General features: G+C 36.3%; 1 long non-coding RNA gene across 1 annotated transcript; it reads left to right on the top strand.

Annotated features, from left to right (window-relative positions):
- The first annotated feature begins 98 nt into the window (after nt 1-98).
- LOC104656484 lies at nt 99-16098 on the top strand. The gene is made up of 4 exons (XR_747132.2): nt 99-252; nt 13741-13862; nt 14549-14590; nt 15307-16098. It is a non-coding gene; the product is annotated as an uncharacterized LOC104656484 (long non-coding RNA).
- The last annotated feature ends 787 nt before the right edge of the window (nt 16099-16885 follow it).

The raw sequence follows: 16885 nt of genomic DNA, 5'->3' as shown, positions 1-16885 counted from the left end.
CTTACCATCTTATTGACACTTTAATAATTACTAATGATTTATACTGTCTTATCTATTCCATTGAGTTCTATCTCATTTCTCTTCTTTTTCAGAATATTCCCTGTCTATACTTGCATTTTTTTCTATTAATTGACACAATTATTTTTGCAAGTTGGAAAAAAATGCAGTATTAATTTCATTTGCAACAAACTTAATAGATTAATTAGGAGAGAATAGATATCTTTAAAATTGAGTCTTCTATCCAACTGCAAGGTAGGTCTTTCTATTTTTAATGGAATAATAATTTGGGGATATTGCTAGTGCAGTTTTTAAAAGTATTTTTTAATACTAGGCATTTTTTAGTTATTTGTTAATTTAGTGATTTGAATTAGTCATTCAACTTTCCTAATACGTGAAAACTTTTTGTATGCCTTTTCTAGTAGTCTTTACTGAATTTCTAAAATTATGACTTTCTTGAACAATTTGTCATTTTAATTATCTTGATAAAGTACATTTGTAAGTACTTCTAGGATATATGGAAGTAGGAAGTATACTTGGCAATTGGGCAATTGGACTGTTTTTTTTTTTTTTGAGACGGAGTCTTGCTCTGTCGCCCAGGCTGGAGTGCAGTGGCCGGATCTCAGCTCACTGCAACCTCTGCCTCCCGGGTTCCCGGGTTCTCGCCATTCTCCCGCCTCAGCCTCCTGAGTAGCTGGGACTACAGGCGCCGCCACCTCGCCCGGCTAGTTTTTTTTTTTTGTATTTTTAGTAGAGACGGGGTTTCACCATGTTAGCCAGGATGGTCTCGATCTCCTGACCTCATGATCCGCCCGTCTCGGCCTCCCAAAGTACTGGGATTACAGGCTTGAGCCACCACGCCCGGCCGGCAATTGGACTGTTAATTGCCGTCCCCTTAGGTCATGGTTGTTTTTGTTCTTACGGGCATTTCAGTAGTCTTTTAGAAGAAGATGTTTTACCAAATTTGGTGACAGGTTTAATAAAATTTCTTTTTGTATAGTTGAAAAACCTGTCCTTATAATTATTAAGGTTAAAATTAACGTATTCCAAAATTAACGTATTCCATCCCATGAATGAAGTAAATTATATTTTAGTATGTACTCCTTGATTGTAGTTCTTATAATTTCGTTTGGAATTTCTGAAATGATTCCTAAACAAACAGCTTTTTACTTGTTCTGTTGTCAGAGGTTTTTAATGTTTTATTGAGTTTTTGAAAACATTTTGAGTATTTCTGGCACAGGCTAGAAACAAGTAATGTTTTTCTTTAATTACGTAGAAATGTTGGCTTAAAAAGGTGTTGAAATAATAGTGTGTGTTTAAAAAAAAAAAAAGTTATTTATCTCTTGTCCAAAATCAACTAAGCATTTATGCAAACTTGTGTTTTTTGGAACCCTTTATTCTATTTCCTTGTTCTTTGTGTTTGTCTTCATGTCAGTATCACACTGTTTTGATTATTGTAGCTTTGCAGTTAACATTTTGAAATTGGGAACTGTGACTCTTAACAGCTTTGTTCTTTTTCAGGTTTGTTTTGCTCATTTCAGTCCTTTGAAACACTATATGAGTTTTAGGATTTTGTTTTTAATTTTTGCCAAAAATATCATGGGAAGTTTACTGGGGATTAAATCTGTACATTGCTATGAGTAATATTGACATAAACAATACTAACTCTTCCAGTCCATGAACATGGGATGTCTTTTTATTTATGTCGTTTATTTCTTTCAGAAATAATTTGTAAATTTCGTTGTACAGAAAATTTTCTTTGATCTTACTGGTTAAGTTGCTAAGTATTGTATTTTTAAAATGCTATTGCAAGTGGAATTATTCATTACTTTTTTGCTTGCTGAATTTGTTGCCTGGTATTTTGTGGAATTTATTAGTTCTAAGATTTTTTTTATACTCCTAAGGGAAATTTTCAGCCTGTAAATTTTTTTTTTTTTTTGAGACATAGTCTCACTGTTGCCCAGACTGGAGTGCAATGGCGCTATCTCCCAGGTTCGAACAATTCTTCTGCCTCAGCCTTCCGAGTAGCTGGGATTAAAGGTGACTGACACCATGCCTGGCTAATTTTTGTATTTTTTAGAAGAGATGGGGTTTCACTGTGTTGGCCAGGCTAGTCTCGAACTCCTGAGCTCAAGTGATCCTCCTCCCTTGGCCTCCTAAAGTGCTGCTATGACAGGCGTGAGTCCCCATGCCCGACCAGCCTATGAAATTTTAGTAGATGCCAAAAGAGATACTTTTACTTCTTTTCCGACTTGGATGTCATTTCTTTCTTTTTGTTACTTGATTGCTTTGGCAAGGATTTGTAATACTGTGTTGAAAAGAAGTGGCGAAAGCAGGCATCCTTGCTTTGAAACTGATACCAGAGGAAATCCTTGTAGTATTTAACCATTGAGATTAATGTTGTTTTGAGTTTCATTTATAGCTTTTACTATGGTTATGTGATTTCATTCTATTCCTAATTTGTTGAATGTTGAATTTTTTATTCCTCCTTTGTCTTGCTTTGGTAAGACATTTGGTAATGTTGGCCCCATAAAATGTGTTGGGGAGTGTTTCCTCCTTGAATTTCTTAGAAAAGTTTGAAAACACTTGTTATTTAAGTATTTCTTTGATGGAAGATTTTTCATTAATAATTCAGTACTGTTAATAGTTTCGTGTGTGTGGTTTTGATTTGGTAGCCTTTAGTTTCCTAGGTTTCTAGGAATTGGTACATTTCATCTAGGTTATCTAATTTGTTAACATTCACTTGCTTATAGTGCTCTTACAAAATCTCTTAGTTCTGTAGACTTTGCAGTATGTTTCTGATGGTAGCAACTTGAGTCTCCCTCTTTTTTCTGGTCCACTTAGCTAAAGGTTTGTCAGTTTTCTTGATTTTTGCTTATGAAGAACCAAGTGGTTATTTTGTGTTCATTTTCTGTTTTATTCATCTCTGTGTCATTCTTTATGTCCTTCCTTTTCCTCTTTGTGTTTAGTTGGCTTTTATAGTTCTTTAATTTGTACAGTTTGTTGATTTGAGATTTTTTTATGTTACGTTAATAGGTGTAAGATTCATAAAACGTTTTATTTTCATTTTCATTCATTCCCACATATTTTCTAATGTTCCTTTTAACCTCTTTGTTGTACTAGTTGTTTGTGTTTTCGTATGTCCACAAATTTGTGACTTTTCCAAGGGCTTTCCTTCTGTTAATTGATTTCTAAATTCATTGTCTTGCTGTGGTCAGAGAAGAGGCTTTTTCTGTCTGCCTTTTCAAAATTTATTGAGACTGAATTTGTGACTTAACTACATTTGTTGTGAAAAATGTCTCATGCACTTCAAGGGGAATGTGCATTTTGTTGTTCAGAGATTGTTGTGTGCATATCTGTTAAATATAATTGATTTATTGTGATGTTACACACTTCATTTTTCTCTTTTTTTTGGGGGGGTGGGGGGTGAGACAAAGTCTGGCTCTATTCCCTAGGCTGGAGTGCAGTCGTGTGATCTTGCCTCACTGCAACCTCTGCCTCCTAGGTTCAAACGATTCTCCTGCCTCAGCCTCCAAAGTAGCTAGGATTACAGGCACGTGCCACCACCACCGGTTAATTTTTGTGTTTTTAGTAGAGATAGGGTTTTGCCATGTTGGCCAGGCTGGTCTCAAACTCCTGACCTTGTGATCCACCTGCCGTGGCCTCCCAAAGTGCTGGGATTACAGGCATGAGCCACCACACCTGGCCCACACCTCTGTTTTCTTACTTGTTTCTGGTTATTCTATCTATCATTGAGAGTAGGTTCTTGGAAGTCTATATCTCTTAGTGAGGAAATGTCGATTTTTCCCTTCTTTTATGTCAATTTTTGTTTCATATATTTTGGTGGTTTATTAGGTTCATAAATGTTGATCATCTTTATCTTGTAATTTTGATTAATGTATGATGTACATTTTTGTTTTTTGTAATATCTTGGATTAGCAGTCTGTTTTCTGACTTTAGCAGTCTACAAAATATCTGCTTCTCTTAACACCTTCACTCCTACCCCTTTCAGTTGATGTTATAAAAATATATCTTTTAACATATTGTGGATCAAAAAATATTTTCTGAAATTCATTTTTTTGTTAAATTGTTTAGAAGATAAATTGTAAAGTTATAATCAAAGTTACAATAATATTTACTGGTTTTTAGCCTAATGTGTGGTTTTATAATTTATCAATTTTAAGTCATGTAGAATCTAAAAAAGGCAAGAGGCTGGACATAGTAGCTCACGCCTATAATACCTGGCACTTTGGGAGGCTAAGGGAGGAGGATTGCTAGAGACCAGGAATTTGAGACCAACCTGTGCAACATAGCAAGAGGCTGTCTCTACAAAACAAATTTTAACAACAACAAATAGCTGAGTGTGGTGGCATATGCCTGTAGTCCCAGATACTCAGGAAGCTGAGATGCAAGGGTCTCTTGATCCCTGGAGGTTGAGGCTACAATGAGCCATGGTGATGCCACTGCATTTCAGCTTGTGCAACAGAATGAGAGCCTGTTTCTTAATGAAAAGCAAGTGGAGGGACAGTTACACCATTGTTAACCTTTCATAATTGCTCAAATACTTACCTTTAACCACATCTTTATTTCTTTTTTTTTTGAGACGGAGTCTCGCTCTGTCGCCCGGACTGGAGTGCAGTGGCCAGATCTCAGCTCACTTCAAGCTCTGCCTCCCGGGTTTACGCCATTCTCCTGTCTCAGCCTCCCATCTTTATTTCTTCATAGGGCTTCCATTTACTGTTCATTTCAACCTTCAGAAGTCTTTTCAGTGTTTTTGTTTGGTGGGGGAGCAGACCTAATGTTAACAAACTCCTGTTGTTTGTACATCTGGGAATGTATCAATTTCTCCCTTTTTAAAAAAAATTAACAGTTTTGTTGGATATTAGATTCTTAGTTGAATGGGTTTTTTTGTTTTTTTTTAGCACATTGAATGTGTCCACTACCTTCTGGCCTCGTGAGAAATTAACTGATAATCCTTGTTATATGATGCCAGTTTTCTATTGTTGCTTTTCAGAATTATTTCTCTTTTGCTCTCCATAGTTGAAAGATAATGTGTCTCATTGTGGGTCTTTGAGTTAATCTTGCTTGGAGTTTGTTGAGGTTCTTACATGTTAATATCTGTGTCTTTCATCAGATTTGAGAAGTTTCCGTCTAGAATTTCTTCAGATATTCTTTCTATTGCATGCTTTCATTTTTCTGGAAATCCTGCTGTGTATTGGTTAGCTTGAGTGGTAGACTGGAAGTTGTTTAGACTCTGTGTACCTTTCTTCAATATTTTTTCTTTTTGTTCCTCAGAACTGATAAAATTCTGAAGTTGGCTGATCCTTTTTGTTGCCTGCTGAGATAATGCATTTGAATCCCTCTAGAAAATTTTTCATTTCAGTTAATTGAACGTTTCATGTTCCAAAATTTCATTTTGGGTTCCTTTGTGAAATTTTTTTTGTCTCATGATTCCATTTTGCTCATGCATCATTTTCTTAACCTTCTCCATCAGTTTCTTTAGTTCTTTGAGCAACTTTAAGATAGTTGTTTTAAAAGCTGCTTACCTATCTTAACATCTTTGAGATTAGAAGTGGTAAACTGATGAGAGCACAGCCTCTCAGTGTTTGTGTATCAGAGTGGTGTGTTTTGTTTTTTGTTTATTCCTACCCTCATTCCTTCTGCAAGCTGTATGTAAGTTGTTCCAGAAATGTGCACAGCTACCTTGCGTGAGGCTGTAGGAGTTAGGGGTAGGTAATTTGTACTTTGCTAGGAGTTGATGTTGAGTGAAATTAACCTGAATAAACCTGAATTTAGAGGTTAATAGAATCCTCCAGAGTTCCATACCAGTTATATCATACCGATTATTCTGGTGTATTTGTCATCTCAGGGGGAGAAAGAGTTCTGGTGCATCTTGCTCTACCATACTCCCAGAACCCTCAGATCACCAGTTTTTTTTATTGGGATACAATTTCTCATTCTGTCCCCAGGCTGTAGTGCAGTGGCACTATCATAGCTTACTGCAGCCTCGACTTCTTGGGCCCAAGGGACCCTCCTGCCTCAACCTTCTGAGTAGCTGGGACTACAGATATGCCCGGATAATTTTTCTTTTCTGAAGAGATGGGGTCTCACTACATTGCCTAGCCTCATCTTGGACTCCTGGACTCAAGCAGTCCCCCAGTCTCAGCCTCACAAAGTCCTGGGATTCTAGGCGTGAGCCACTCTGCCCAGCTTATTTTACAGTAGTCAAATGAATCTGCCCACTTTCTGATTATCAATAAAAGTTGTGTTCTATAATTTTGTTACTTTTTAATTGTGATGGATTATGCATGACATAAATTTTGCCATATTAACCAGATTTAATTGTACTAGTTAGCATTAAATGCACTCACAGTGTTGTGTCACTATCACCATTTTCAAAACTTTTGTCATCTTAATTGGAAACTGTATACCTGTTACTCTAATCCCTAGTCCCTTGTCTCCCCAATCATGTTTTCTGCATTTGATTTTGCCTGTTGTAGGTATTTCATATAAGTTGAATCACATAGTATGTGTTTTTTGGTTCCTGACATATTTCATCTAATGCTTTCAAGTTTCATGTAATACATGAGAACTTCATTTCTTATTATGACTGAGTAAATCCATTTTGTGTATGTATGTGTGTGTATATATGTGTATATATGAGTGTATGTGTGTGTATACACATATAACACCACATTTTTTATCCATCTGCTAATGGACACAATTTTAAATCTATTCCTCTGCTAATGGCCATTTTATATACCCGTGCTCACCAAAACATTCACAGTGTCCATTGAGAGATGAATACATTTAAAAATATGTCCATTAATATTTGAGCGTTGCCATACAAATATCTGGGTTCATGTCTTCATATCTGAATATATATATAGGGGAATGAAATTGCTGAGTTATTTGGTAATTTCATGAACTTGCTTTTTGAGGAAATATTTGTTATTTATTATGAGAAATTGAAGTCACCAAAAATGAGAACTGAATAATGTACCTTCTGTTATCTAGCAACTAGAATTAATAACTATCAACATTTTCCCCATTTTGAAAATTACAGTTACTATGGTGATTTAATCCTGAATAGGTTTATATTTTTATGTATCAATTTTCAAAATAATTGCAATATCTTATCTCTACCTAGTAAAATTTACTAAAATTCCTATGTGCCTTCTAAAAACACAAAGAAAACAATCCTCATTTAAATTTCTCAAGGTTGTGCATGGTGTCTCAAGCCTGCAATCATAGCATTTTTGGAGGCCAAGGCATTTTGCTTGAGCCCAGGAGTTCCAGATGAGCATAGGCAACTAGTGAAACCTGTCTTCACAGAGAAAAGAAAAAAAATTAGGTGTGGTGGCATGCACTTGTGAACCCAATTATTTCAGAAGCTGAAGCAGGAGGATCACTTAAGCACTGAGCTACAATCACAACACTGAACTCCAGGCTGGGTATTCTAGTGGATTTCTTATTTCTTATTTGTTGGTTTTTTTTTTTTTGAGGGGGGGGATTGATTCTACCCTTTATTTTTAGTATACTGAATGAATTGGTGAGCTACTGTGGTCCAAAATAGATATTTTGTATACACCATATGTAGTCTGAATTCTTGTATGACAAAGTACAGTCCATATTTGTAAGGGGTGCTTGGAAAGGTATATTAGGTATATTACCTTACGTGTGTAGATCTTCATAAGTAATAGTTGGCAAGATCTACTATAAACTTGTTACATGTTTCTGTATTTGTCGTATTAGAGACCTTTTTAGTCTTTGATGTTATTTTTCCCATTAATTTGATGTCCTGGCCTGGTCATGCTTTCAGTTTTTCATGAGATCATGCTAACGAGATTTCTTAAAAGTTTTGCAAATATAATCTGATAACATACTTTGATTTTTTGAAAAAAAGCCATCTCTTACCCAGTAAATATAAAGTAATTGCTGGTTTTCTTTTGTAATTTCTTCTCAGTGTATTTTATATTAAGCTTAGGAGATACCAATCCTTTTAAGCATAATCATCATGCTATCTGGTAAAAATTACATTGTACACATGGTAGGATGCCACCCCTGTGGTCATGTTTAATATTTTTTTCTCAGTGTTTCAGTGTTTTTTCCAAAAAATATTAAACATTGAGATGAAAGGGAAGGTTATCAGAATATCCCACTTTAGTGATTATAGTGCTCAGATACTAGCTCCATACCTGTTAGAACACATTGCCAAATGTCAGCTTAAACTATATTTTTATGTATTGTTTGTCTGCTTTGTATTAAAGACAGAAGCTCATTATCAATTAGTTGTGTGTTTTAAAGAGTTGACCACAACTTTCATCATGAGACTTACCTAAAGAGGAATGCATGATGTGTTAGTACCAAGGAGTAGAGATACAATGAAGGTATTTATTTTCATGTTTCTTAAGAGGGAATGCACTAGCAATTGAAGGTAAAATTGATACAAATCAAGTAAACCAGTATGTTTTTAGTCATTATGTCACTTTGAACAACAATTTGTTTAATCATTTTGCGATAGCTGTTTGCTTCAAACTGTCTTATTTTTAGTGTTCAGTATATTTATTTATGGGAGTGTATACATATTCCAGGGTGTTCTAGTTCCTCAGGGAAAATCTGGATGGTATAGAAGAATTTTGTTCTTTGAGTCAATTTATAATTTCATCTTTTTTTAAAAGGCATTTTTCCTACAGTCAGACATTTTGATTGTCACTTTTGTTGTGAGAAAAAAAATTGTGAAGACGTTGTAAAGATTGGTAATGAGGAAGGTGACTTGACTGGGTATCACAGACTTACAAAATCTTGTATGTGTTTAGAGTTATGTTAATGGCACATTTATAAGCAAAGTAATGTCATGGAATAGAAGGACCTGTAAGTTGACATGAGAAACAGAAAGTGTATTAAAGTTATCTGCAATCATGGGGGTAGATTGTTAGCCAAATGAATAAGAAATTAGATTCATCTCTCATGGTATGTAGCATGAAGAATTTAAAATGAATCAGAGGTTTAAATCAAAAACTGCAGAAATTATACAGTTTCAGAAAACGAATGTCTCTCCAATTTTGAGGAAATTACTGATGATACACATTGTAGAAGCAACAAGAAACACAAAGATTGATAGTAAAAATGAAATGACGAAGTTGAAAAAGTTAGTTGTGACATCACATAAGAAGAGTGAAACTTTTGGTGTATGTAAGATATAATTGGGGAAAAATACCAGCTCGAAGGAAAAGTGACTTGAGCACATAGTTCATTAAAAAAATACAAAGTGCTATTAACCATATAAAAGGATTCTTGGATTTGCTTATAATAAGGATAATGACAATTGAAAATACAGCTAAGATACAATTAGTTTCTCTACTATCAGATTAGCAAAAGTCCAAAGTTTGACAACATTTTTTTTTTGGCAACATGTTGGGAATTATGGAAAATCATACGTTGCAGCTAGTGATGTAAAATGTAAAACATATGGGTAGGAATTTGATATTTTGTAAATTTATATCATCTGTGGCAAAAAACGTGGTTCATCTTCTAGTAATACATAGCAGTAAGAATGATTGATGGATGTTTGTATACCACTGTGATAATGTCTTGGATATAATGTAGAAATAGGGGAGATGTAGGCTACAGAAAGTAAAAATGGTAATATGGTGCTTAGGGTGCTTTCATCATCATAATAGATAACCATGTTTGTTAATGGTGTCCTGGGTAGTAACTGAAATTGTACTGGGCTTTCAACAGAATTTTGTCAAAATGAGATGCTGCATGAGCTAATGAGTTGTGGAATAAATAGGTTTTTATTGTGGAATAATAAGTAAAACAAAGAAGGGGGTTTTGCAGTATCTTAGGAAGAAGAGCAGACATTCCGGATGAAGTTCCTTTAATACAAAGATAGCATTTTTAAATACTTGGAGTAGTGAGTGAAGAAGCTTTCTCTATGAGAGCAGGGTCAGTTCCCAAATAAATCCCAGCCTTCTTGAAGGTTGCAAATTTGTCGAAGGTTGCAAACTCCTCAGGAGGAGGCCAGGCATGGTGCCTCACACCTGTAATCCCAGCACTTTGGGAGGCCGAGGCGGGAGGATCACCTGAGGTCAGCAGGTCAAGATGAGCCTGGCCAACATGGTGAAACCCCATCTCTATCAAAAATATAAAATTTAGCTGGGTGTGGTGATGCGTACCTGTAATCCTAGCTACTTGGGAGGCTTGAAGGAGGAGAATCACTTGAACCCAGAAGGCAGAGGTTGCAGTGAGACAAGATCATGCCACTGTACTCCAGCCTGGGTGATAAAACGAGACTCCTTCTGAAAAAAAAAAAAAAAAAAAAAAAAAGGAAACCTGAGATTCTGCTTAACAGTTACAAAGTCAGAAGGTATGAAGATTATTTGGGGTTAGGCCTGTGGACGGGCTGATTGGATCTTCAGTAGTATGAGAAAGTTTAGTTAAGCCAAGGCACTATGTAAAACTCCAAGCAGTACGGAGCTCTGCCTGGCCAGCTGGTTGACACTTGGGTAATGGGGAATGATAAATGGTTAGTTGCTTCATTGAATGACTGGATTAATAGTAGGATGAATGGATAAATTAACAGATGGGAATGGGTATATAAATGGGTATAGGATCAGGAATAATAATGGAATCACAAGTAGATGATGTGCAAATGGGACTGTGTGTGTGGATTGATGGATGGATGGATCCTGAATGCATTTTTGATGAAATTAAGAAACAAGAATAAATATATGAAGTATGGTATACATGTAAGCATGTTTGTGTGTGTGTGTGTATATGTGTGTGTGTATAGATTGATGCAAGAGTGGAAGGGGAGTAAGGATAAAAACTTTGGACAGCTATATTGACAACGCAAAATAAACTGAAGGTGGATGTATGAATGTATGAATTTGATGGATATGTGCCTGAAATAATGTATGGATAGGTCAGTTTAGGAAAGGATAATTACTAAATCTCAGTAATGATTGTAATCATGTGATTCTCACAGAACTGTTCAACAGTGACTGTTAAGGATGCTGCGTGCTCATGGCAGTAACTCATGGGCCGACGTCACTAAGACTAATGCTTCTTACTGCTTTTATGACAGCATAAGGTTTTATTTTTCACTGTGGCTTTGGTAGAGTTATGGAAAATCATCCATTGTCTCTTAAATACGTAATGATAAATTGGGTAAAGGAATTGGGTAAATCCCATGGCTTTCCAAAACTTCAGGAGATTTAGGAGCTGTATTTTATGCTTTCTCAAGGAAAGGATAAAAAGGACACATTAAACACTGATAATGCTTACTGTAGGATACTTTTCTGGTCTCACAAACTAGGTGTACTTTCTACTTAAATAAAAACTTTATCCCCTTCACAGGGGGAACCAACAAAAACCTCATCCGGGTAAAAATCCAGCGTCTCAGTGATGCTGTCTCCCTATCATGAGGTAATTCGCAGTAATCTGTACCTCATGTCTCAGTGTACCTACTGTTGGCCCAGAGATAGGTGAAACTTAAAGATAATTGTATCTTGGCTAGGCGCAATGGCTCATGCCTGTAATCTCAGCACTTTGGGAGGCCGAGGCTGGTAGATCATGAGGTCAGGAGTTCAAGACCAGCCTGGCCAACATGGTGAAACCCGTCTCTACTAAAAATACAAAAAACAGCCGGATGTGGTGGTGTGCGACTGTAATCCCAGCTACCCAGGAAGCTGAGGCAGGAGAATCGTTTGATCCCAGGAGGCAGAGGTTGCAGTAAGCTGAGATTGTGTGCCATTGCACTTCAGCCTGGGCAATATAGTGAGACTCCATCTCAAAAAAAAAAAAAAAAAAGAGATAATTGAATCTCATTTCCCTTTGTACAATGTACAATGAGCAGGGTCGGGGAAACCGTAATACAACTCCAAACTCTAAGATGTCAAATGTGAGAGTAATCACTTTTCCATAGAAATTTTGAAATCCCTCTGGAAATACATTGCAAAGGCTCCCTATACTGGGCTAGAGAGTGTTTTATTAGGTCCTGGAAGATGCTCACGTTTTCCTTGGTTTTCCCTGGCTATAGCTTTTACCTTTGGCACACTTTCCCAATCCCCTTATCCTACTTAATTATTTTTAAGATAGGCATTGTGGAAGATGTTCGACTGTTCATAGAGATGATTATTTTAGGTCTTAAAACAATCAGGGGCTTTTCGTTTCTTTGGAAGTAAAAGTGACCCATTAAAAATGTAAAATGTGTTATGTGCTTCATGGGCACAGGAGTTTCATGGCCTATATGTGATTCTACCTTATATCTTACCCATGGTGATTGTAGAACCATTTGTTGATGTGTAATTTCCAGAAGAGGTGAATGCCCTTAGAACAGTGATCTATCATATGGAGCAAAGCTTCCTGGAGAGCCATCATAACAGACCCACAGGAATATTTTCATTAGTGAGAAGTAAATGTGTTAAGCCAGTAAGATTTTGAAGTGGCCGCAACTTCAATCTGAGTACAGAGGGAAAATCACACACAATAATTCAGTGATTGGTGGATAGGTGCGTTCAAGGAGGCAGGGTTGGATTGGTGGTTTCAAGCCTGGTTGTAGTAGTAGATAGGCAGACGTGTGAATTGATGGAAGGATGCAAGACTGGTTAGTGAAATTTTCTTTGTATTATATGGTTATGTGGATTTAATAACTAGTCATTGAAATTATGTGTGATTGGATATTTAAAGCCCTGACAGATGAATGCAATAATCTTCTAATATAATTTGAGATATAATAACAGATGGATGCATGCAAAATTGGGTATATTGAATAATGTAAGAAATGGATGGAAAGTAGAATATGAGCAGATGACTGGATGCAAGGATGGAGAGTGCAAGTTTTAAAAACCTGTTGGGGCTGGGCGCGGTGGCTCACGCCTATAATCCCAGCACTCTGGGAGGCTGAGGCGGGCAGATCACAAGGTCAGGAGATCGAGACCATCCTGGCGAACATGGTGAAACCCTGTCTCTACTAAAACTACAAAATTAGCCGGGCATGGTGGCGGGCGCCTGTAGTCCCAGCTTCTAGGGAGGCTGAGGCAGGAGAATGGCGTGAAACCGGGAGGCAGTGGAGCTTGCAGTGAGCAGAGATTGCGCCACTGTACTCCGGCCTGGGCGACAGAGCAAGACTCTGTCTCAAAAACAAAACAAAACAAAAAACAATAACCTGTTGGGTGTATGTATGGTTCTATGCACAGTGGAATTATTTAGTGAAGGAGCAGATGGTTATATGCCTAGGTGTTAGCATTGGAATGGATCAAAAATGGAATGCTGTATGCATGGATCTTTAGATTGATGAATACAAGTACAGCTATCTAAAATCTTGGATAAATAATAGGGATCAGGGTACAGATACATTGGTTGTGTGGGTGATAGCTGCATGTTTGATGGCTTTAGAGTGGCTTAATGGACAGTGGGTTGATTCACAAGGTGATGGTACAGGAATTTGATGACTATGAGAATGGGCTGATGGAATAATAAAGTCATGTAAAGTTGATGGGAAAGATGGACATTTGAAAGACTGGTATATTTTCATGGACAAATTCATTATGAAATTATGGAAGTTTTGTTTTTGCATTCTCAACATGTGTTAGTAAATAAGCAAAAACTAACCTTCACAAATTAGTTTAATCAAAATGATCTTTCAATGTTTTAATAATTTGCGGACTTGAGGAGATTGAGGAATGACTGTATATTAACCGGTCATATGTCACAATTTTCCCATATTTTTCACAGTTATAGCTGAGGTGGTACCAGTTTAAGAAGTGAGAACTTCTTCATTGACTGATATTTGCATATCAATCCAAATCATTGTGCTTGTTTACTATTTTTGTAGACGTCATTCTTCAAAAGTGCTGGTAAGAATCAGAAACCCTGGTGTACTGTTTATATTTGACCAATTTGATACTGAATCTAATTTGTGATATTTTACCATCCAAAACCATACATGAATTCCATAAAACACAAGATTGTGAATTTGTGGAGTGATTATCAGTTAGGTGAAATGAAAGAGATGAAAGGGCTCCCTAAATTGTGACACAGTTTTGATAAGTAGTCTATGCAGGTTTTGATTTACCACTCTTACCTACTCTCACCATGGTATGTGATGTTATCTGGACTGAGACTATAACTTTTTATCTGTATACTCAGTAAATTTTATATTATTTCAGTAAATTTTACTGAATGAATGCTTTGGAATAAATTCATCAGCTAGAGGGAGGTAAGAAGGAAGTCTGGCAGCCTGTGGAAAATAAAGAAAATGGATAGGATATTAAAAGTCATCAGAGAGCAAAGTCATTAGGAATTAGAATTTACTGTAAATAGTATGGGTTATAATGAGAGCAGCAGGTTCAATTTTAGTTCCAGTTGCATGATTTAGGATATCATCAGTAAGTAGGTAAGGTGAGCAGATAGTAGATGAGGAATATTTCAACACTAAAGTTGTAAAAGTAGGGTCTTAACACCCTTTCATTTGATGAGTGAATGAAAAAAAACTTCAAATATTTTCCAACATTCCTGTTTTTTTTTTTTTTTTTCCCACAAGCATCTTTCATAGTCAAGGAGGACAAAGACATCTTTCCTGCAGGTAAAATCATTAAGGACTATATTGTGATTTTGAAGCTGTTCTATTTGTTATGTTGATGATACATTAGATTCTTATTTGAGTTATTTGAAATTTCTTTTCTCATCCTATTTTGTGGTTATGTGATTATTTTGAGTTGATATTTTAATCAAGGACTTTATAGTTAATGCTTGTTAATAACCAACATTTAAGCAAATCAGGGATTTTATTGATTTTAGTACCACTAGAAGTTGCACAAGAAGCATACAGGGTAGCAAGGAGAATTGATGGGTGGATACTGGGTTTTAGTTTGTGGAAAGATCTTAATGGAATACTATGGAATACACAGAGTATCTTATTAGTATTTCCTTATATTGTCTTTTAAGAAAATTCTTAACCCCTGAACTGGTGTGTAAGTTAGAATGAAGAAACTACGCAGGAAATGCTGGTTCAAAGAGTAAATAGGTGGTTGGTTGGCATGAAATAATTTGGAATAGGAGATAGGTATTCAAATCACAGAAAAAAATGTGTAGAGAAAGGAAGGAAAATGGCAGTTTTATAATTTGCATACAGTACATACACCTGGTTTTTGTAGGTTTTGGGTTATTCCACATCAGATTGTAGGAGTTTGGTTTTACGGAGTGTTACTTGACTTGAAGATGATATATTTCTGTCACCAGGCATGGCTGTGTCAACCTGTTGTTTATTTCCATTTGCAATCTCTTCTTCTGTACTCTCAGGTGGTGACCATGTGGATAATGGGATTATAGCCAAATGGTGGTTTCATCTACAGCATCACCAAAATGCTGTTGTTATTGCTTCTTTCTGGGATCTTCTTGCATCTTTGCTTCTCAAGGGGCACAGCTTTTATAGAAGTATGTCCAGGAATAGAAGTGACCTGCTTTTTGGCAAGTAATTGCCTGGAATGTCTTTATGTACTTCTCTGCGCTCTCAATACATTTCATGCTTCCCTCTATTTTTGTGTATTAACTCATTGTATTTCTTAAATTTATATTTTACTTTTTGAATGGAAGTGAGATTTGTGTATGGTAAATATAATTAATTCAACCCCATGGACACGCTAGTCACTGTCCAGATTATGGCAAGTCTTTCTCAGAAGCAGAGGGCCTTGGTGTGCCAGTGATTTTTTTCCCCCCATGTGTAAGATACTTTTTTTCCTCATTTGAATCAGGAGCCCACAGTTTTTGGACAAGTTTCAAATGAAATCTTAAGCATTTGTGTTGTCTGGACTAGACCTTCTGTAGTATCCTTTTTGTTAGACCTAGTATATTTCATTCCAGATCAGTATCTGAGAGTGACTATAATTCACCTCTTTCAAAGTACACAAACTTGGATGACATGACAATTGAGTGTGTAAGGGAGAGCGAGACCCTTGCACTGCCATTTTGAGCCATTGTGATCTCATCTTGTAGAACATGTTGTATAATCATTTTCTTGGTATCACTAGTGTTCTTTGGGGCTGGAATAAAAATCTTAAGTGTACCAAAGAGATTTCCCCTTTATCCACATTACCTTGGTTTTCCTTTGTTTTCTGTTTAACCTAAGTGGGCTTAATATAAAATAGTGTTTACTTGGTGTTTTAATTGTCTACTGCTATAACATAAGCTGCACTGTCCACTGGGGAACTGCTTACCATATTGCCCAACCTGTCTAGATAGGTTTATACAGGGAAGGCATTCAGTAATATTAACTCTCTAGACCAGTGTTAGCAATAACAAACAATTGCTGGAATTTTAAGACTATATTATCAATCCCTTTGATGTCAGTTAATCCTACCGACACAAGATTTAAGGGTTTAAAAATCTTATGAATGTGTACAGCCATTAGTGTCTCCTTTCATGCTATATTATTTTATTCATTGGCAGCTAGATTTTGACGTAGCACTTGTGTTCTCTTTTGCAATACTCATTTATTTTACCTGGACAGAAGATGCTCTTGTACTTCCAAAGTTAATTTATCTCATATTATTTCTTGTGTTAATATTTTCCAAGTTCAGGATGTGTTCTGGATATAAGAAGATGAGTGTCCTAATCACACACCTTTACATTATATGAAACATGATACAGAGTTTTGTAGTCTGTATAACAATATACAGAGGTCAGCAAAATTTGTAAAAGAGCAGACTGTATAGGCCATACTGTTGTAACTACTCAACATTGCCATTATATGTGAAATGAGCTATAACCGATTCATAAACGAATATGGCCGTGTTGTGGTAAAACTTACTAACAAAAACGTATTAGGCCAGATTTGGACCACAGGCTGTAGTTTTCTGACCTCTGGCTTACAGCAGAAGTT

The sequence above is a fragment of the Rhinopithecus roxellana genome, chromosome 5 (genome assembly GCF_007565055.1).
Source record: "Rhinopithecus roxellana isolate Shanxi Qingling chromosome 5, ASM756505v1, whole genome shotgun sequence".
NCBI classification, from domain to species: Eukaryota; Metazoa; Chordata; class Mammalia; order Primates; family Cercopithecidae; genus Rhinopithecus; species Rhinopithecus roxellana.
This window is presented reverse-complemented; position numbering and strand designations above follow the sequence as displayed.